The following is a 22,544-nucleotide window of genomic DNA, read 5'->3' on the forward strand; positions in this document are numbered from 1 at the left end:
GCTGGCTTTTCTACAAAGATGACTCTAAAGTGAAGCTTATCCAAGAAGATGTGGAGAAACAAGGGTGTCTAATCATAGAAATCATGCCTAGTTGGTAAGGCATAAGCAGGATTAACTCCTGGATGTTGGCTAAATTTGATGGTGCGCTCTAACTAGGCCACTTGAAGTGCTTCATCGATAGCTTTGTCCTCTGCTTTGTGGAGTTTGGCAATTCGTGGGCTTGGTCTTATTTCTTTTCTCTTGGTTGAAAGTTCTTGGTATGCTAGAGATGGCTTGAGTTTGACCTTGTGAAACTTCTGTTTGGGTTTGGGTTGTTCCGACATAAATTCCTAAATTTGCTTGCCTTTGGGAAAAAATTTAGTTGTTTTGCTTCAACTTGTTCAACTTCCAAAATAGGCAGTGACTACGCTAAGTGTGCCCTAAGCTAGGATTGACCAAGTTTGGCAAACATTCATTCAACAAGTAAAATAAAAACAAGCAATAGATAGGAACACCCAGATAGAAGATTGTGGTTCTCAGAATGTGATACTTGCGCCGAGGAGTGTGTATGTTCTACAAATGTTTCGATTAGTCACTCCAAACATATTAACATCTTAGATGGTTTTCTGCAAGGCTGACAATTGGTTTAGCTAGGGAGTCCTTGATATACGCAAGGTATGTGAGGCCTAAATCTGTAGATGAGACCAAAAGGATGTCACATAGCCGAGAGGAGTGGTAACCCACTTCTCCTCTTTCACTTCTCAAGGGTATAAAGTTCCTTGAGGCTTAGCCTGAATGACAAAATCTTGATCCCAAGAGAGGTGTCTTTCGATTCACCTTCTGATTCTTATACTCCGCCAGAACGCTGGAGTTGAGGTCGTCCAAGGGGTGATGAAATCCCCAAGCAGGCCTCCTAAAAAGAAACAAGGTTTTGGATACTAATCTTATGCACCCAATATGGCCTCGAAAGACGATAAGGGGAGAGAAGACTTGGATGACCTTGGGCTAAAAAACACGCTTGTTCTTTTACCAACTGACTCTTATGTGTGCTAATCTAGATTTTGCAAGCACTCATGTTTAAGAGACAATGTTCAATTCCAACTTGAAGCGCCAAAAAAAGTAAATTGATCGAAGAATGCAAACAATAAGAAGAGTTAGGGTCAACAAAAGCAAACTCGTGCGCCTGGAGGCCCTCCACGTCAAGTATCGATTAATTTTCTTTAAGGCATTCAAGATTGAGTGTGAGATTTTTTTAAGCCCAAAATAAAAGTGTGTGAGATTCGATTTCAAGCATGCGCCCAGAGGCTCTCCACGTCAGTTGTTGTTCAATTTTAGTGCCCAAACTTGAAGTGTGATCGATTTAATCTAGAGTTTTGGCCATTTAAGAATTTTGATAAAGTTAAAGCAAACATTCAAAGACCAAGTGAGTGAGTTAGATTGTGGAACATTTAACACCTTTTTCAAGTAGACCCATCCCCATAAATGACACTGAGATTGCAACCAATGGTTAATATTTGATGGGTGATTAGAAAAGAGGTGAGTCCAAGGAACTACTCAAATTGATTTTTGTAAATTTATATTTTAACTTAACAAAGATTGTTAAATGTCCAAAAATCAAACTTTACCTAGATTGCATGTGGAAAAGAGATTTGTTTTATTCAATTTTAGAAGCTCCAAATGAAGTGTTTGATATTGCAATGGTTAATTGATCCTTGGCATTCAAGATTGGATTTGTTGTTTTAAGCACGCATTCCAAGGAAAGTTGATTTTAATCCATGGCATTCAAGAGTGTGTTTTGAGCAATATTCATTCAATGAAAAATGTGTTTAACCATTCAAGTTCATTTTTTAGCAACATGCATTCAAAGACAAATGGTTAAGCATTAAAGTTTATTTTTTAGCAACATGAAAACCTACAAGAAACATGGTTAGTGGTTCCATATGTGCTCCAACCTGCAATGAGACAAGAAAAAAAAAGAAAAGCAATTTAGTTAGTTAGCCAAAATCTTCAAAAATGAGAGCTTAACTATGAGAAAATTTTTTTAAAACTTTTTTTGCTGTTTTTCGTACGCGTAAAAATTCTTAAAATGGTCTATCAAGCGGAGACGCCAAAATACGTAGACACTAAAATGCGAAGATGCTAGTATTTGGAGACGACAGGTCAGATTTTGTGGCGCAAAAAATATGTGACAAGCGGAGACGTCGATTTGCGTAGACGCTAATTTTCGCAGACGACGATATGGGTTGGTGGCAGTAGAGACGACAGAACAGGTTGCGGAGATGACAGTGTAGCTGGCGGAGACGTGGATCTGCGGAGATGACGGTAGAGGATGCGCAAACGACAATCTAGTGGCAGCGCCGACAACAAAAAACTAGGTAGAGACGCCAAAATGCAGAGATGTCGATTTGGTTATGCAGACGACAAAGTAGCCGGCGAAGATGACAGTTTGCAGGCGCAGACGCCAAAACTGCAGAGACGACACTGCGCGAAAAAAAGTTGAAAAACACAATTTTTTTTTCAGAATTTTAAAATTTTTTTGCTACTTTTGGATTTTTAGATGGTATTTCTTCTTCCTAAGTGTGTTCTTTAACCTGAAAAAATAAGTAAAACACCCTACAACACACTCAAACAACAACAAACATTAGATGGTTAGAAAAAATGACATATAGATGAAAATGGATGATTAAATGACCCATAGTGGGGTCCCACCGGGCGTGCCAAAATGTAGAACAAGAATCTTAGTGTGCAAAGAACATTAACATTAAAGCAAACATTCACAAACTAAAACTATATTCACATATGAGATTAGACAAAAGAAACAATTAGAGAATGCAAACCCAAAAAAGGAAAAACTCCATGCTTCCTTGATTTTGTAGATGTGTCCTTTGATGTGGATGTATGCTCAAATGCTCAAAGTTGCTTCAATGGTGGAAATGGATAATAGCAAATTGGTAGCTTTGTGAGCTCTCAATTTGGCATTATAAGGGTATGGGTATGGCTTTTGGCTCTCAAAATGGCATGGTAACTTTAGCTCAAAGATTGTTGATGAAATGGCTTGGGACGAGATTCAATTTATAGACTAAGGGGTAGAGGGATGGAGGGCTTAGATGCAAGGATGGATGAAGGCTTAAGGAGGGCTAGGATGCACTCAAAGGAGAGCACATGGATTGTGCTTGTTTAGCACCAATGGGAAGGTGACACTTGTCACAAGGAGGATGAGTGTGAGAGGGTAGGGTAAAGGGTTGGTTAAAGGCATGATGAGTGGGGTTGAGTATGTAAGAGGGATGTAAGAGGAATGAGTGTGGAAGAGGAAAGAGTGTGGAAGATGGGTGTAAGAGTCATGAGTGGGCTTGTAAGAGTCTTTTATGTTTTGTAAGAGCACTCATGACTTAGTGGTTGAGTTTTTTGAGGGGAGACTTTGGTTTGGATTAGGAAAGTCTTAAACTTGTTTAACGAATGTGACAACATTAGGGGGTGGATTAGGCTTGGGTTTAGGATTAGATTAGGGATGTTAGAGATGTGCAAGTGGATGACATTAATGAGGGTGGGTGAGTTAGTGGCTAAGCTTGGTTAGTATGGGTGGATGGGGTGGATTAGGCTAAATGGAGGATTAGAGATAGGTTAAGGGTTTTTGAATTTGAAGATTTCATTTATCAAATAGATTTATTTAATAAATGGGGATTTTTGGAATTAGATAGGAGAAAAGGATTTAATTGATAAATAATAGATTATTTGATTTATCAATTAGGACTATAGATGATTAATTAAATTAATCAACTAGGGATGGCAAAGGATTAATTAAATAAGAATTTAATTAATGATGCCTTTAGAGATGGCTAAATTAGATTACCAAAGCAGTGTAATCAAATTTAGGTGTCTACATTTTCCCCCTCTTTGACATAGTGTTGATACAACACTATTTCAAAGAAGTTCGAATGAAGACGACACGAGGAAGATTTTTTAGCAACAAGGTTGCCCCAGTCTCGGATAAGAAGAGGAGAGACTAGAGTTAGATGATGCCCCCTCAAGAAGGTGGCGGGGAGAGAAATGAGGCTCGACGATTTCTTGAAAAGTACAAGAAATTGAGACGAGCTGAGACGCAGGTTGGCTAAGAGAAGGGGCTGAATTAGCTCAAACTCTCACTACGGGAGAATGATAAAGGGAAATCAGAGGCACAATAGTAAAGCAAGCTTAAGACTTTCCACGATTGGGGGGGGGGAGATGGAGGAGTGGAGCACTATAAAAGGAATCCATGGTAGGGAGATGGATGATAAAATGATAAAGTTGATGCAACAGGATTTCAAAGAGTCAGATTGGTGGAAGATGGGTTTCGGAGATCCCTAGGACTAGGATTGTGGGTCTCAAAAGATGAGGCTTGGTGGATTGATTTGATTGGTGGATCCCTAAGACTAGGATTGTGGATCCCTAAAGCTAAGCGTGAGGAGTGATTCAAAGAGACACTAATGCATAAGCTGGGGTAGGAGCGACAGATGTAGGATATGGATGGGGGATAATGGAGATGAAGGGAATCCATTGAAGCTTTTTGAGCGGGGGGATACTTCAAAGAGAAGTACCACCATGTAGTTGAGCACTAGATTTGCTATAGGATTGTTGGTTAATTGCCAGGGTTACTAAGAACATCAAGGCCTTTTTACCAACCGTCCAGAGGACTGACGAACCCACTCAAAACAAACACACAAGGATTGCCCCAATATCACACATGAATCCCAGAGGAAGCAGCATGGAAATGACACTAGGTAACCCACAAGCAGAAAAAGAAAACAAGCAAAAGACCTGATCAAGACCTTACGCTCTAATTGCCCCATTCGCAGCATACCATGATATGGAAGATCATGGCAACCTTGAAGAGGGAACAAGTAGATTGCTTGGAAAAGATATTTCAAGACCCAAAAGGGAAGATCCCAAATCAAAAGAAAGAAAAAAATCCAAAAGAGTACTGTTTGCCAACGAGATGGGTAGGACTAGGTACTAACGGACCAAGATCAGACATGAGGAAAGCTTTATCCTACAAGGATCTATCAGAGAGCACCTAAGCTGATGGATCTGGATGAGTGATGCGTCTGGCAAGTTGAACTAAGAAGGATAACACTTTGGTGACAAGAGATCTAGCTAAAGGATGCATTGGAATATCTAACCAAGGTGTGCGATGTGTGCAAGATGTTGACCAAAGATGAACGAACACGAAAGCCAGATAGATACAATGATGCTAAGCTAAAGAGGATGTACAAGCTGATAGACCAAGATATGTTACAAATGTACAAGTTTGTTCATGTTTTGGTTTTTTGTGAGATGGAAATGTTTGTGAAGGATGGGATGTCTATAATAGTTGATAGGTGGATAGGTAGATGGTTTGTGAAAAGCTTAAGGAAAATGGGATTCTGTGTGTGCATGTGATAGGATACAGGTTAGGATACAATATTATTTACAAGCTAGAATATGGTACAAGCTTTGGACAAGATTCAAATATATACAAGCTATGGTACAAGATTTACAAGGTATAATACAAGCTTTGGTACAAGATTTACAAGCTGTACAGGAGGTATTGACAAGCTCCATCAGATTTTGGATATTTGATTAGAACACCAAGGGAACAAGCAGGTGTTTTATGGGATGGTGGGTGGATGGATGAGGGATAGGATAGTGATAGATAATGGATTAGTCTTTAGCACACAAGGTGCCTGAATTACCAGGTTTTCACCAAGGTACCTATCCAAGGTGCTTGAATTGCCAAGTTTTCACCATTGGACGCTTATTTCTCTTTACTATTTTTTTTGTATTTTTCAAAAGCTGGGTATACCAAGGATCTTCAAGCATAGAACTTCTTAAGATGAATGATGTTAGTGGGATTATTCAAGAGTTCTCCTTCTGGTGTAGATAATTGATAGGCTCCGGAGCCAAAGGAGGTAGTAACCACATAGGGACCAAGCCATGTAGGTTCAAACTTGCTTTTCTTTTCTCGATCTGCATGGACTTTCATATTTTCTTTGAGGACCATGTCACCTGGCTGAAAGTGTCATGGGAGCACCTTCTTATTGAAATTCCTTTTGAGACGAGTTTGGTAGACTGTGAGATGGTCATAAGCTTGTTGTCTCTTCTCATCTAAGAGATCTAGCTTGTTGATACCACTCGTGTGGGCACCACAAAGTCTGGAATGTACTTCTTTTAATGCCATCACAGCCTCATTTTCATCTAAACATCGAGAGAGAGTATCGTGATAACCTCGACGATATAGGGTATTGGCTATGATAACATAGCGGGATGATTTTTGAATAAGGTTCTGGCGTTGGGTGTGTGTGAGGTGAGGGGATATGATACCATTGTTAAGGTAAGCATTGATTTCATGGTACCAAGGGGATTGGGGACCAACCAAGATACAAACACAGTTTGAATCCTCATTTACATAAGTAGGTGTGAGGAGCTGCTCAACTAAAAATTCATACTGCGTAGCGTCTTGGGGAATTTCCAAGAGCGAGCCGATAGTGGCCATGGCGTCTACTGCTTTATTTTGCATTCATGGCACTTGTGTAAACTGAAGCTTTGTAAAATGCTGGGTCATCTGCTCAATTAGCTCTTTGTAGGGTAATAGCTTTTCATCTTTGGTTTGATATTCATTTAAGACTTGTTTGATGATGAGTTGGGAATCACCAAAGACTTGTAACTTAGTGATATTCCATTCTGCAGCTATCTTTAATCCTGCTACAAGAGCTTCATATTTTGCTATATTGTTGGTGCTAGGGAATTATAGCTTGAAGGCTTTTGGAATGTAATCTCCTTGAGGTGTAACTAATAATATTCCTACCCCTGATCCATGAGAGGTGTATGAGCCATCAAAATAAAGCTTCCATGGGGGCTGTTCTTCAATTAGGCAGATATGCTCATGGGAAAGAACACCAAACTCACTATCCAATTTATATCTATATTATTCCTCAAGCATAATAATAGAAATGAATAATATCTAACTCCTCTATCCTCTTGACTAGATCAATCCTCTTCTGATCTCAATACCATATCTTCAAACTTCATATCCAACAATCCCTTGGATCATGTACACACATTTACCAACTTCACACATCAATTTTACAATTCACACTTCACACATAAATCACACACTTCATGAAAAATAAAATAACCTTCCTTTATACCATATCCTCAAAATAATTCCTTTAGTCAATCTTGAGGCTTTCCCAATTAATTATAATAGGAACTCATTAATATATTATAATCATTTTACAATTACACAACATTGTTGACTCATAGTCTTTATAAATTCTCATAAGTGTGACCTCTGACCTTGCACACTTGCTGATGTCATCATTAGGATATCTAATATCACCATCTATCTTCTCTCATCACAATTCTATTCCTATTAAGAGAAACAATCCAAATATCAGAAACCACTTCTCAGGTACTCTATCTACACACTGTCCTCTATAATTCTTGAATAATTGTTGCATGTCTTTGACTCTCTATACACACACATATCCAGTTCATAAAGACACAACATAGAACATATTATCAACTATTCTTGACCTAATCATCAATACACAATCCACACCACCTCATTCTTTGTCTACTACTCTGTCTATCTTCACAAAACCAATACTATATTGACATCAATGCCACACACAATCATGAATGCAACATTTCAATCATGCTAACCATCTCTCCAATGCTTAGGATACTCCCCAAAAGGAATACCATAAAAATTCATGTTAACAATCTCCCCCTTTAGCATTGATGGAAACATAGATGAAAAATATCTAAGCTCCAATAATACCAAATCCAACTCTGTTGCTACTACCATTCTCTTCTTTTTAGATCTTCTTCATCAATCAAATTAAAAAATCATAGGAACACTTCTCCATCTCTACTTCCTCATTCTTAGGATCAACATTAGTTGTTCACATTCTAGCTCATAGGAACAAATCTCAATCCGTCTTTTCTCATTCTTACATGCATGGAAATTAATTGTTCACAATTCTCCCTCATTGATATAATTCAATATTTCTCCTGATTGACATCAATCACTCTAAATAGTACATCTCCTTGAATGTTACACACCTCCCTCATACTATTAGAAGATGTCTTTCATGGACAAAATTTCTCCCATTATTTCAAAAGATGTTTTTCATGTACCTTCTGCCCCATTGACATCACTGACAAAGGCTTCATTATGTCAATCACCTGTTCCAAGTCTTCAACCAACTCAAGTATCCAAAGAAACTATTCTATACCAACTAGTAAGAGTTCTTGATGACTCTACTCATCACATATACTCCCCCAATAGGAAGCATCAAAATTTAGTCTAGATAAATAATAGAGTTCTATACCACTGGGCTGATGCACTTTTTGTATCATCTACTTAGAAGTAGGGAGGAGCATAACCCCAAGCATACCTCACAAATACTCAAATGTATCCTTAAGAAAAGGCTTCATAAAGATATCTATAATCTACTCTTTTTTACTATCATATTCCAATTTGATATTTTTCTCTACAACTTTCTCTCTCCAAACATGATACTTTCAACTTTTCACCAATCCACTCACACCTATCAATAACTTGTGCATGTAAAACTTGTAATGTAAAGTACTTGTAACATATAAATATGATCAATCACATGCATGCAAATAAAACACATAGATAATATTTGTTACTCAGAAACCCTCCAAGGTGAAGGTAAAACTAGGGTAGGGATGCCACCCACAAATCTTCAGTATTGTAGTAATAAAGTTAACCTATGATGGTTACAATGTTTGATCATAATATATAATCTACCCTATGAGGATTCTTCCCTATTAGAGGATTAAGAGACTGCTAGGTCTCACCTTGTTAGAGGATTTAACACATACAACAAAATAAGGACTCTATTAGGAGATTTATAAAGATCTATTAAGACCACTCTCTTAAGAGATTTACCCTGATCCAAGTTGATTTAAACTGATTTAGTATTTGACTCTTAGTTTTCTCTGCAAGCTAATTTTGAGTCTTCTCCTTGCTAATTAATTTGATATTTCTTGTCTTTCCCTTACACTTCACTACTATAACTAGGTCACTTGTTCTGCTAGATGATAACATAACTCTTCAATGACTTTTGATATGTTCTAAATCATTCATTATATAATGCTCCATGTTCACACATATACTCTTTTCATCTCCTTCTCTGTTGGCACACAATCTAGGTTAAGATCATCACCACTTAAATATTTTCATGAAGCATTTTCTAGATGATTCCATGTTTTGCCTCTTCATCTTGATCATTGAATACAAAACATAGGTATCTGTGATGCACATCGTGTAAATGTTTTGTAATGACCTCTTAAAAATTTAAATGTTCCTTCCAAGTCAGTCTGATAATCATTTTTTCCTAAAACTTTGTTTGATTTCTCACTTTTATGTAAACTCTACATTGCTCAACTTTCACTATTTCCTAATGCTCAACATTATTGTTGCTCAGTCTGTATTACTCTTCTAATGCTCGACATGTATGGTGCTCAACATGCACTATGTAACTTGACACTTCTATGCTCATGAATTTTTCGGTCGTTGATGATTCACTCATATAGAAAAATACTCTATGACCAACAACTTGCTCAGATCCTATAGAGCCAGGTACATTATTACTTATGTACATGACTCACCCTATATTGGATAGCTTGGTCATAGTGATGACCATTTGAGTCTTCCTTGTAAATGACTAAGTGGTTGACACTAATAGACAACAATGGTTAGAGATACCAACAATCTCCTCATTTGACATTAGTGGAAAAAAAATGTTGTAATATTTACATTGTTACAATATAATATGATAACAAGCTCCCCCCTAAGTCTTATGACTTATGAATAATGAATAAAAAATGTAAAAATGAATAAAAAATATATTTCACCTTTATTCAAATCCATACTTGTTGGAAATATGGTTAGTTATGGTAACATATATTCAAAATTTCATTTATACATTTAGAGTTAGAAAATTCTCTAAGTGTTAGATAGTTTGTAGAAGTATAGAGATAGATATGATGTGTACGGACAACACACCTCAAGTTAGCTTATGTGTAGTTGAGGAAAGACTTATGATAATGTCATAATGATGTGGTTAAGTGTGCAAATGTATATGATTAGTATGGCGCAAGTTATAGTCAAAATACCAATACAAGTATTTAATAGAGAAAAATAGAGCATAGCAGAGAATTGAGTTGTAAGACTTAAGCAATTATTTTAGTAACAAAATAATTACTAAGTCATGATGAGCCAAATTTGTGAATATTAATCCATAAGATATTTTATATCATGTCAAGTGTGTGAAGACATGAAGGTTGACTGAGTAGAGAATTATTAATTTGTGAAGTATAAGAAGAGGTCTTATCTTGCACAAAGAATATGAAGTTGATGTGATGACATATGATATATGAACTATTGTATGGATAGATTGAAAGATATATGAGCCTTATGTGATGTGATATTTGATGTATAATAAGAGAAAATACAAATTATAATAGTGAGAAAAGTATTGGATGTATATCTATTCTTGTGAAGTACTTTATTGTATAATTGCATGTTAGGGTAGTGGGCTCTTCCTACATACATTGTATTTGTTCTACCAACTCCTAACAAGGTTAAAAGAAATTATTAACATAGTTGAGGCTTCTAACAAGGCCTAGTCCTCTAACAAGGATTCAAGACACTATATTTACTTGATAGACTCCTAATAGGGTCAATATCCTTAACATGATTTTTTTGTTTAGTGGATCATCTAGTGGGTATCATCCCCATTGAGGTTTTCCCTTGGCCATGGTTTCCCTAGTTAACAAATAATGGTGTTATGAGTTCTCTATGTGTATGGTTATATTTACTATTGAACATTGTTGGTTTACTTTCATATGCAAGTTATAAAGTAATTAACAATATTTAGCTATGGGCAAAAGTTTGTAGAATATTGATTCACCCCCTCTCAGTATTATCTATTTCTAACAATTGGTATCAGAGCCATTTACTTTGAAGAAGCTTAACAACTTGAGTAAGATCCTATGGATATGAAATAGTTAAAGAGAAATATTTAAGAAGCTCTTGAATAGATTGACTTTCTTATAGAAGAAAGAGATAACCTGAAAGATAGGTATGAAGATGGAAAAGTTTACGTTGGAAATTGAAAGACAAGATTGATGATCTAAAATCTAGCAAGGAATCAAATGTGTAGACTAGTGACAATGATGAAGTAGGAAATCTCAAGAAAGAAAATGAGATCTTGAAACATGAGTTGAAACTTATGGAACTTAAGATGAGTCTTAAATGAGATAGTAGTAAAAGTAAACCTGATCTAAAATCTGAGAATGTAGACCTTAGATCCCAATTGAGTCAAGTAACATTTGAATTAGATTCTAATAAGATTGAGCATGTAGATTTAGAAAAGTACAATACCATTGTGAAAGGAGAATTGACACAAGCTAAGCAATAGTTAGAGAAACTTTATTCTAGTAGTGAAAAAATTGATGAACATATATTTTACTAGAGACATTCTTATGATAAGATAGGCTTTGGTTACCTTATTGGAGAGAAATTTTCCAAGAAAGTTGAAATTAGAAAAGAACCAAATCTAGTTGTTGAATCCCCTAAAGAGTTTGATATGAGTAAAGTAGAATTAAGCACAACCACTAAAGTATCAAAAGAGATTGAATTAGTTGATTTTTTTGTGAAACATGATGAGCCTAAGAAAATGAAGCAAGTTGGTAAGCCTAAGCAAGACGAACCACCCAAGGAAGTTAGACATAAGTTCAGAGGTAGATATTTCATATTTAATGAACCTGGTCATATAAAAAGAGAATGCATAGGTAAGTTTTTTTAAACATATTACTAATTTCTATTGTTATAATTATCATGGTTATGGACATAAAGTAGTAGATTGTAAGAAACCTAAGTTTGATGGTAATAATATAAATAGTAGAATGTTTAGGAACACTAACCCTTCAGCAAATGAAAAAGGAAGATCACAAAGAAGATCTAATGATGGAGGAAGATATGATGGAGAAAGGAAATAATTTTTATGTTATAAGTGTAACAATCTTGAACACATTGCAAGGGATTATAGAGCACTTGATAGTCAAAATGGAACCAATTAGAGAAGGAATGCACCTATATGTCAGTTATGTAATAACTTTGGACACACAATGAGATATTGTAGAATAGAAAAAAGAAACTTAAACATGAATCCCAATAATAGAAAAAATAACAATAGCAATGACATAAAGAATGATAATAGTTAGAAGAAAGAATCAAGGAACATGTTGATGAATTCAAATAAGTATTTTTGAAAGCTAAGTATCTAGAAAGTTCTTATACATTTTTGGAGGAACATTATTTTGATGTACTTGAAAAGAAATTAAAGTCAACAATCGTTTGTGACTTATCTTATTTGAATTAAAACATTAATAGTAGAGGCAGAGTGTTAATTGGTCAGAACTGATGGTAGAGAGAAAATGAGAAGTTGTGCAGTGAACATAAGGTTGAAGACATAGAAAGGAAGCTATGGTTGAGTGTGCAAGTAGAGATATGATTTTAGTAAGCCATAAGATGGAAAACAAGTTTACTGGTGATAAATGATAATATTTGAATTTGTGGTAGATACACATTTAATACAGAGTCTGATTTGAACTAATTTGAAGATTACAAGCAAGATTATGAGTACAATTTGATCATGCGAAGTGTCTAGAGAGAATTGAAGAGCGAATTGAATTGCAAAAAGAAGTTCTTAAAGTGTGAAGTTGCAAAAGCCCTAAACATGAATTTTAAGGTATTTTACAGAGCTCAAATTAAGTTTTTAGTGCGTACAATTAGAGATTTAATGGCTAGTTATACAATATATGATGTTAGTGAAAGGACAAGGTATGTTCAAGAAACATCCACTTATTTCTCTTATGGATGATCCATTAGGCCCATTTTCAAAAATCCTACAGTATGTGATTCATGTAGAAGATGTTAGGAGTGTTGGAATTATAGATGGAGTAGCTGGTAGGGGGGGTGAATCAATTACAACAAAAACAAATCCACAGATCCCTTAGATGTCAAACAAGTTACTTACCATTGTCACTCGATAAATATTCACAAAAATGCTGTAACTCAGTTGATTAATTTGTTACTGATCTTTAAGCATTCATAATTATTAACATGCATGCAAAAATAAATAACATGAGCACAAGAGACACCAGATTTAACATGGAAACCCAATATGGAAAAAACCACCAAGTAACTAGTTACCAATTTTCACTCTTCTAAAGTAAGCCTTATTAGGAGCCAACCCTGTTAAAGATTAAAAAACACACTGTTAGGTATGACCTTGTTAGAGGATTTAATCACCCTACTAGGAGTGGCCTTGCTAGAGGTCTTTATAACAATTCAACTAAACTGTCCACCTAGTTAGAGGATTTACAAAATGGCTGGTAAATGAACTCTATTAAGAGATTTAGGAAATATTGGTACAATGGTGAGAAAGTAATTGACTTGAATGAGATGCAACTAAATTTTGGTGATATAGATCTTTGCTTTGCTTCAATAGATCCTTGCTAATCAAATACAATTCTGCTTCTCCTCAAGGATACCTAATCCTTCTTCAAAATTTGCTTACACTACCTCTTCACACAATCAACTCATTGCATACTCATTACTTACAATCAGAATCCACAACTTGACCTTTTATTTATACATTACAAATTGTTAAGTTGGCTCAATTACAAGTTACATTTACCAATAAACCATACATCAGTCAGCTACAAATAAATACAATTTATTTCCTAAAACAATGAAATCCTTCATTGGCTGACCTTGCTTGGTAAACACTGCTCTAGAAACAATTTCCTAAGCTAACCATCTCAACTCAGTTAATACTACAAATTTTATGAAATCCTTTAGCTACCGAGTGAACTTGCTAAGAACTAAATTTCCTTTGCTGACCGTGATAGCTTGGTAAGAACTATTCTGTGCCATATTTTCCTTTGATGACTAAGTAAGCTTAGTAGAAACTGATTTTCCTTTGCTAACCTTGAAAGCTCAGTAACAATTGTTTACACAAGGTAACTCTGGGTAGACTCTGTCTTTTGCCTTGCTGACCAGTTGAGCTTGGTAGACTCTGATTGATAACTGATATGACATTTTTGTAACATCAAAGACAACACACAATTGAACAATTGTATCCAACAATCTCACTCTTTGGCATTAATGGCAACACAACCTGTCATAGCAGAATGAAAATTTGAAAACAAGTCTTTTCTGATAGAATGCTTCTTCCTTTTATATATCATTCCACAAAACTCATCAAATACATAAATCTCCCTCTTTCATAGTAATCTCTCCCTCTTGCATAAACTCTCTTTTTCTTGCAAATTTTAGAAGGATATGATAGTAAACTCTCCCTCTTTGACAACACATGCCAAAGACAACACAACTCAAATGAATTCCTATGTACCTTAAGTATTGATTCATATGCAATGTCTTCGTTATTTTTCTACACCAACTGATAGATCTTCAATTCTGTTCCTATTGATGCATCACTAAAACTGTATTTTAGTGAGCTCCAGATAGGGGAATGACCCCTAACTTACCTCTTAGATACAAGAATGCATCCTTAGGTAAAGGTTTTGTGAATATGTTAGCAATTTGTTCTTTTGTATGGACATATTCCAATCTGATCTCCTTATCCTGCACCAATTCTCTGACAAAGTGACACTTTATAGCAATATGCTTGGTTTTTGAATGCATCATTGGATTTTTGGATATATTAATTTCACTTGTATTGTCACAAAACATGGCAACTAGTTCTTTAATCTCTACCTTCATGCCTTCTAATAATTATTTAAACCAAACAATGTTTGAATAGTTTACTACTGCTACAACATATTCTACCTCTACTGTGGACTAGAATGTACAATTTTGCTTTTTACTTGTCCAAGAAACCAACCTCTTTCCAAGAAAGAAAGCTCCTCCACTTTTTCTCTTTCTATCATCAATATTTCCTGCCCAATCTGCATCAGTAAACACTTTTAAATCCAAATTTCCTCCAAGTTTATACTATAATCCATAATCTTTAGTGCCTTTCAAATATCTCATGATCCTTTTGATTGCCATCATGTGATTTTCTCTTGGTTTTTGTGAAAATCTTGCTACAATTCCTACTACAAGGGCAATGTCTAGTCTTGTATGCACTACATACTGCAACTTTCCAATCATAGATCTATACAATGTCTGATCCACTTCCTTATTCATCATTCTTGGTAAATTTCAATCCAGTACACATTGGACTCCCAACTAGTTTGCAGTCTTCCATACCAAACTTTTCCAGTATCTCCTTGATGTATTTTGATTGGGTGATGCAAATACCACTCTATTTCTATTGAATTTGAAGACTAACAAAGAATTTGATCTCACCAAACATTGACATTTCAAATTCTTTGTTCATTTGTTCTAAAAATTCTTTGCAAAGATCATCATTTGTCGTGAACAAAGTATCATCTACAAGTATTTCTGCCAAATCAATATTATTATCTGGTCCTTCCTTGATATACAAGCTACTATTATCATTAGTTATTTGAAAACCAATCTAAATAAGATAGTTATGTAATCTCTCATACCATGCTCTAGGGGCTTGTTTCAGACCATACAATGCTTTATGTAATTTGTAGACCATGTCCTTCATGTCTAGATCAACAAAACCTTCAGGCTGTTTAATGTAAACTTTTTCATCCATTATACCATTGAGAAATGCTGACTTGACATCCATTTGATAAAATTTGAATCTTTTGTATGCAACATATACAAATAAGGTTCTGACATAATCCAATCTTGTAATAGGAGCAACAGTTTCTCCATAGTCTATACCTTCTTCTTGAGAGTATCCTTTGCATACTAATCTAGCTTTGTTTCTTGACACCTTACCATCTTCATTTAGCTTATTTTTGAATAACCACTTAGTTCCAATCACATTTTTATCTTTAGGCCTGGTACAAGAGTCCATGTTTTGTTTTTCTCTATTTTTTCTATCTCTTCATTCATAGCCTCAATCCAGCTTTCATTTTCTAATGCATCTTTGACACTTCTAGGTTCAAATTCAGCAAGTAAACAAATACCTTTCAACTTACTTCTTGTCATAGTTCCTTAAGATGTATCTCCAATGATTTGATCTAGTGCATGATGCCTCCTGACATACTTGGCTAGAATAGGCTCCTTGACTTTTAAATGACTTGCATTGTTATCTTTTTGTGTTTCAACTTCTAATTCTGGTTGCTCAGGCTCGGTAGCTGTTGATTTGGTAGCTTCTATTTGCAACTCGGGTTCTTGTAATTCAATAGGCATTAGCTCGGTTTGAACCTCCTGCAACTCGATTATAGAAGACTCTAGAGTAGAATATTTCTGATTAATAGGTGTACCTGGCACTATATCAGGTTCAATAAAAACAAATCTCTTGTAGTCTTCTGGTTCCCTTTTTCTTTCTTCTTTATTTCTTTCTGCAAACTCATCAACTTTCACATGTGCACTTTCTATGACTTCGTGAGTAGACAAATTCAAACATCTATATGCTTTACTCTTGCAAGAATATCTGAAAAATATTCTTTCATCACCCTTCACATAAAATTTACCTTTTCTAGATTCTTTCAAAATGTAACATTTTCTTCCAAACACTTTTAGGTAACTTACATTGGGTTTGTAGCCATACCATAACTCATAGGGGGTTTTGAATGAGTCCTTCTTCAGCTGTACTCAGTTCACGATATGAATTGCAATGCTAATAGCTTCCTTCCATTATTTGATAGCAATGCTTTTTTAAATCATTAGGGTTCTTGCATAGTCCATGATAGATCTATTCCTTCTTTTAGCTATTCCATTTTGTTCAAGAGTTCCAGGTGCTGAAACCTACCTTTTGATTCCCATTTCAATGCAAAAGTTATTGAATTCATGTGAAATGAATTCACCACCTCTATCTAACCTCAAGAATTTTAGTCTTTTACCTGTTTCTTTCTTTACTCTGGCCAAATACCATTTAAATTTCTCAAATTCTTTTGATTTCTCTCTTAGGTACATGACAATCATCATTCTTGAGTAATCATCAACAAAAAGAATGAAGAACTTTTCACTAATATAAATTTCAATTCTAATAGGTCCACATAAATCAGTATGCACAATTTCTAAAACTACCTCAGACTGATAATTCTTACTTTTTAAACTAGTCTTTCCCATTTTGCCAATTTGACAATTCTCGCATAGACCAACCTCAGGTTTCTTTATGATAAGAATGCCTCTTACTTTCCTGAATTTACTTACTTTCACCAAGTTATCAAAATTCACATGACACAACATCCTATGCCATAACCAAATTTCTTCAACATGGGCAATAAAACATGAACATTCACCAAGTTCAAGATAAAACAAGTTACCTTTTGTTTGAGTTCTTGATCCAATCAGCTTTCCTTTTCCATCCAATAGTCTCACTTTTCCATGCATGAATTCTACTTTGAATCCATTATTGAGTAGCTGTGCCACACTCAATAGATTATGTTTTAGTCCTTCTACCCAATATACATTATCACATACAAGTTCTTTGGTTAGTAAGATTCTTCCTTTTGCTTTTATGTAACAAGGTTCATTATTACCAAACCTAACATTGCCACCATCATAGTCTTCAAAATGTTAAAACTTAGTTTTATCACTAGTCATGTGATGAGAACAACCACTATCTATAATCCATGTATCATTTTTTCTCACATGAGAAATAAGTGCCTTTTCCTCATCATTATTAGATTCATCCTTTACAACAATGTTAACAATTTCATCTTCTTCTTCATCATCAAAATCATTAGAATCCTTAGCCATGAAACAAGTTTTCTTACCTTTGTCCTTGAATGATTTGAAGTCTTTCTTTCCATTGCACTTGTGACCTTTCTTCTCATCCTTGTTTTTCTTATGTGGGCACCTAGCAGCAATATGTCCAATTTCTTCACAAGAAAAATAGATTAGAGGAACCTTACCTTTGTATTTCCCTTTGCCTCTTGAATATTTCCTTGCTAGCAGAGCTTCAACCACCTCAAGATCACTATCATAACTCTATTCTAATTCTTCTGCACTATCTGACTGAGGGTCCTTTATCTTCTTGCCTTTCTCCTTGAGTGAAAACTTGGCTTCAAATGCTGATTCAATGTTCTTGGCAGCTGGAACATAATTATCATAGTTATCTAGCTTGAATGTAGTCAATCTTCCAACTATGGCCTCTAAATTTATCTTATGTTTTGCTTCACATCTTCTTTCTTGAATTGTAGGAACTCTAGTTGCATAAATGGGAAGTAGTGTTCTAAGAACTTTACTTATAACTGTTTCCTCCTTGATATGTCCTCTAGATGCTTTGATTGCACTGACACTTGCTTTAACTCTTTCAACATATTTTGCTATGTTTTCATCCTCTCTCATCCTCATCTAATCAAATTGACCTCTTAAACTTTTTGCTTTGTCTCTTCTCACATTATCATCTCCTCCATAGATTTCCTTTAGCTTGTTCCACATTGTAAAAGTAGTTTTGTAATCCTTGATATCATCAAATTCTTCATAAGTTAGGGTAGATGCAATATCTATCATGATGTTGTTGAGAGTCTTCTTTTTAGCAATATCATTGATAGATAATGTGCTAGTAGGTTCTACATATGCTTCATCTAGATATTTCAGTCCTGTATCTCCAATGGAAGCCAGATGAAGTCTCATCAATCCCTACGATGCTGAGAAGTTGTCCCTATTAAGTCTTGGAATTTACCTCTTGGAAGACATCCTAATCTTTAGCTCAGATCCTTGAAATCTTTTCCTGTAAGCACCAAAAGATTTGATACCAATTGTTGGAATTATAGGTGGAGTAACTGAGGGGGGGGTGAATCAATTACCACAAAAAAAATCCATAGATCCCTTAGATGTCAAAAAAGTTACCTACTATTGTCACTTGGTAAACATTCACAAAAATGCCGTAACTCGGTTGATTAATTTGTTACTGATCTTTAAGAATTCAATATTATTAATATGCATGCAAAAGTAAATAACATGAGCACAAGAGACACCAGATTTAACGTGGAAACCCTATATGGAAAAAACCACCAAGTAACTAGTTACCAATTTTCACTCTTCTGAAGTGAGCCCTGTTATGAGCCAACCCTATTAAAGGTTATAAAACACACTAGTAGGTGTGACCTTGTTAGAGGATTTAATCACCCTGCTAGGAGTGGCCTTGCTAGAGGTCTTTAGAACAATTCAACTAAACTATCCACCTTGTTAGAGGATTTACAAAATGGTTGTTTAACCAACTCTTTTAAGAGATTTAGAAAATATTGTTACAATGGTGATAAAGTAACAATAAGTGACCTGAATGAGATCGAACTAAACTTTGCTGATACAAGTCTTTGCTTTGCTTCAATAGATCCTCACTGATTAAATATGATTTTGCTTCTCCTCAAGGATATATGATCCTTCTTCAAAATTCACTTACACTGCCTCTTCACACAATTAGCTCATTGCATACTCATTAGTTACATTTAGAATCCACAACTTGACCTTTTATTTATACATTAAAAATTGCAAGTCAGCTCAATTACAAGTTACATTTACCAATAAACCATACATCAGTCGGCTATAAACAAATAAAATTAATTTTCCAAAATAATGAAATCCTTCATTGGCTGACCCTGCTCAATAAACACTGCTCTAGAAACAATTTCCTAAGCTAATCATCACAACATGGTTAATACTACAAATTCTATGAAATCCTTTAGCTGCTGAGTGAACTCGATAAGAACTAAATTTCCTTTGTTGACCATGATAGCTCGATAAGAACTGTTCTCTGCCATATTTTCCTTTGATGATTAAGTAAGCTCGGTAGACACTAAATTTTTTTTGCTAACCTTGAAAGCTCGATAACAATTGTCTGCACAAGGTAAAGTATGAGAATTCTCGGTAGACACTGTAAATCTTCTTTGCTAAGCTTCTAAGCTTAGTAGATTCTATCTTTTGCCTTGCTGACCAACTGAGCTTGGTAGACTCTGACTGATAACTGATATGACATTTGTGTAACATCAAAGACAAAACACAATTGAACAATTGTATCCAACAAGGAGTTATATCCATTACAAAATTAAAAGTATTGGAGATGAAGATATACAAAATAACATAGGATTCATGTGTCATAATGATTTATCTTTGAAATCTGAATACGCACACCTAAATGAGTTGAACCTAGTAAAGTATATGTTCTATATTGAGTTTGATAATCACAACTAGACCAAAATCATTCTGAGTAGGGTTCATGATGAAATGTTTTGGCTAGGTGATGTGCATGTGAAAATTGACAATGATCTAATTCACAAGGTCACAAGTATAAGTGATGAGAGACACAATCCTTTAAGATGGTTGAGACAAACCTATCTACTAGAGTTTATGGAAGAATTATGAATGTGGACAAAATTCAGGATAAAGGAGTCAAGGTATTGAGAAAGATTTTACGGTACAATTTTAACCATGGCTCTAGGGTTAACTCAGTATCAATTGGATTTTACATGTAGCCTATGTAATCATAGTTGAGAGGACAAAAGTGAACTTATGTGAGATAATTAGAGTACTATTATTGGATAACATTGCAAAACTAAACAAGACCAAGGATGCAGTCTTCAAATTTGAGTTCTTATTAACACATTTGTTTTTATATGCAAAAAAGGAAGTCCCAAGGATGACTAATTGGGAAAGTAATGAGTTCACAATGAAGTTAGTGACTCAGTGCTATAGTGCAAGGATGGAAAATGTCAAAGATAGTGACATAGACAGAATGATAAATTTTTTTTAGACTGAGATGAAACATAGGTATAGAATACCTCCTTCCATGGTAGAGAAGTAAAAAGACGATTTATACTTCATGGTGGAGATTGATAACACATGTATGGATGTTGTAGACCCAAGGGTAAAGTTTATTGAGCCCATGGGATATGAGATGAGTGCATAATTCATTGAAGGGTAATGCATAGATCATACTCCTATCAGAAAGGGACACTAATTGCCCTAGATTAGGTACTTATGAAGAGAAAGTGAGAGAATTTCATTCTAAATTTCACAACAAGGAAAGTAATAAGAAAGTAGAGAAAGTGATAGATTCTATCCTTATAGAGTCAGGCATGACTCAAGAGGAATTCAATGAAGTTAATGGAATTTCAATTGAAATGAAGGAAAGTGGGAAATCCAAGGTGATATCAACAACACTTATTGCTATTGCAACACCTTCCATAGGTGTAACTATTGCTGAACCAAGTGCACTGGCACCATATGGAGTAGTTTCTCAAGTGTAACTAATAACAATTTAGGCACCTAAAAGGAAACTAAGGGTTGAAACATCTATTGCGTAGAGGAAGCTAGAAATATTGGTGAAGGTAAAGTAAGAACCTACACCATCCACTAGAAAAAGGGTCAAGAAAACTTCTAGGGTACCCGAAAAAAGGAGAAAGACTCTACAAGTTAGCAATTCAGAAGAATCTAAAGATGAAACTAAGGGCAAACTAGTGGAGCAGGTAGCACAAGAAGGAAGACCACCAATAGGAAACAAGGCATGGAAACCTAAGGTAGAAAACCTTAACATGAAAATAATAAGTGATGATGATTTTGTACAGTTAAATAAGTACTATAGTCTGTATAGTAATATGGGTGGAAGGCAGTTAGATAATACCATAGTGAGGAACATGATTTTAAGGAACAAAATGTTTGATAATATCCAGAATAAGATTCCAGAAGACCTATATAATAGGTTATTGAAAATAAAGAAAAGAATGACAGAAGAAGGCACTAAGCTGAGAGAAACAATGATTAATAGGTTGTGTGAAGTCAACTCTAAGGAGGACATGGACATAATTTTGAAGGCTATTGAGCCCTTGTTGAGGAACAAAAGAAGATAAATTATTCTGATGGGAGGCAATTATGAAGATGTGAGAAAGGAGACAGAGGAGGCCATAGTTAAGTATATGACCTCAGTACCTCCAGTAATCAAGGTAAGCGTGTAGTCTATACCTATGAGCACATTGTATTTGCAAGCAAGTGCACCTTCCAGTGATGATGAAGGAGTTGAAGAGACAAAAAATGCACCATCATCACCTCACATAGTTATGAGTATTGAATCCATGCAAGTGGATAGAACACACATACCTATAGATACAAAGGAAAATCCATTTGCAGCTTATGGAACACCCATTTTTGGCACTATCATTTCCTATTCAAGATCAAAAGAAGAAGAAGAAGAAGAAACAAAGAAACAAACAAAGGAGAAGAGGAAATAAGAAGCAAAAAGGAAGGAAGAAGAAAAGAAGAAAGAACTAGAAAGGTTAGAAGAGGAAAAGAAGAAGAAACAAGAAGAAGAAGAAAGAAAGAAAAAGAAAAAAAGGAAGAGGAAAGGAAGAAAGCCAAGGAGGAGAAGAAGATTGAGTCTAGAAGAAGAGAAGAAGAAAACCAAGGAGAAGAAGAAGATTGCAGAACTAAAAGTAGTTACATTTAATCCAGTAAT

At 35.1% G+C, this 22,544-nt stretch overlaps 1 pseudogene; it reads left to right on the forward strand.

The window, feature by feature from the left end:
* The first annotated feature begins 2,308 nt into the window (after nt 1-2,308).
* Nucleotides 2,309-22,544, forward strand: part of LOC149544490 (T-complex protein 1 subunit delta pseudogene) — a 39,528-nt pseudogene continuing 19,292 nt past the window's right edge.

The sequence above is a fragment of the Cupressus sempervirens genome, chromosome 8 (assembly GCF_028749045.1).
Source record: "Cupressus sempervirens isolate cs-2001-9-10 chromosome 8, ASM2874904v1, whole genome shotgun sequence".
In the NCBI taxonomy this organism is placed as follows: Eukaryota; Viridiplantae; Streptophyta; class Pinopsida; order Cupressales; family Cupressaceae; genus Cupressus; species Cupressus sempervirens.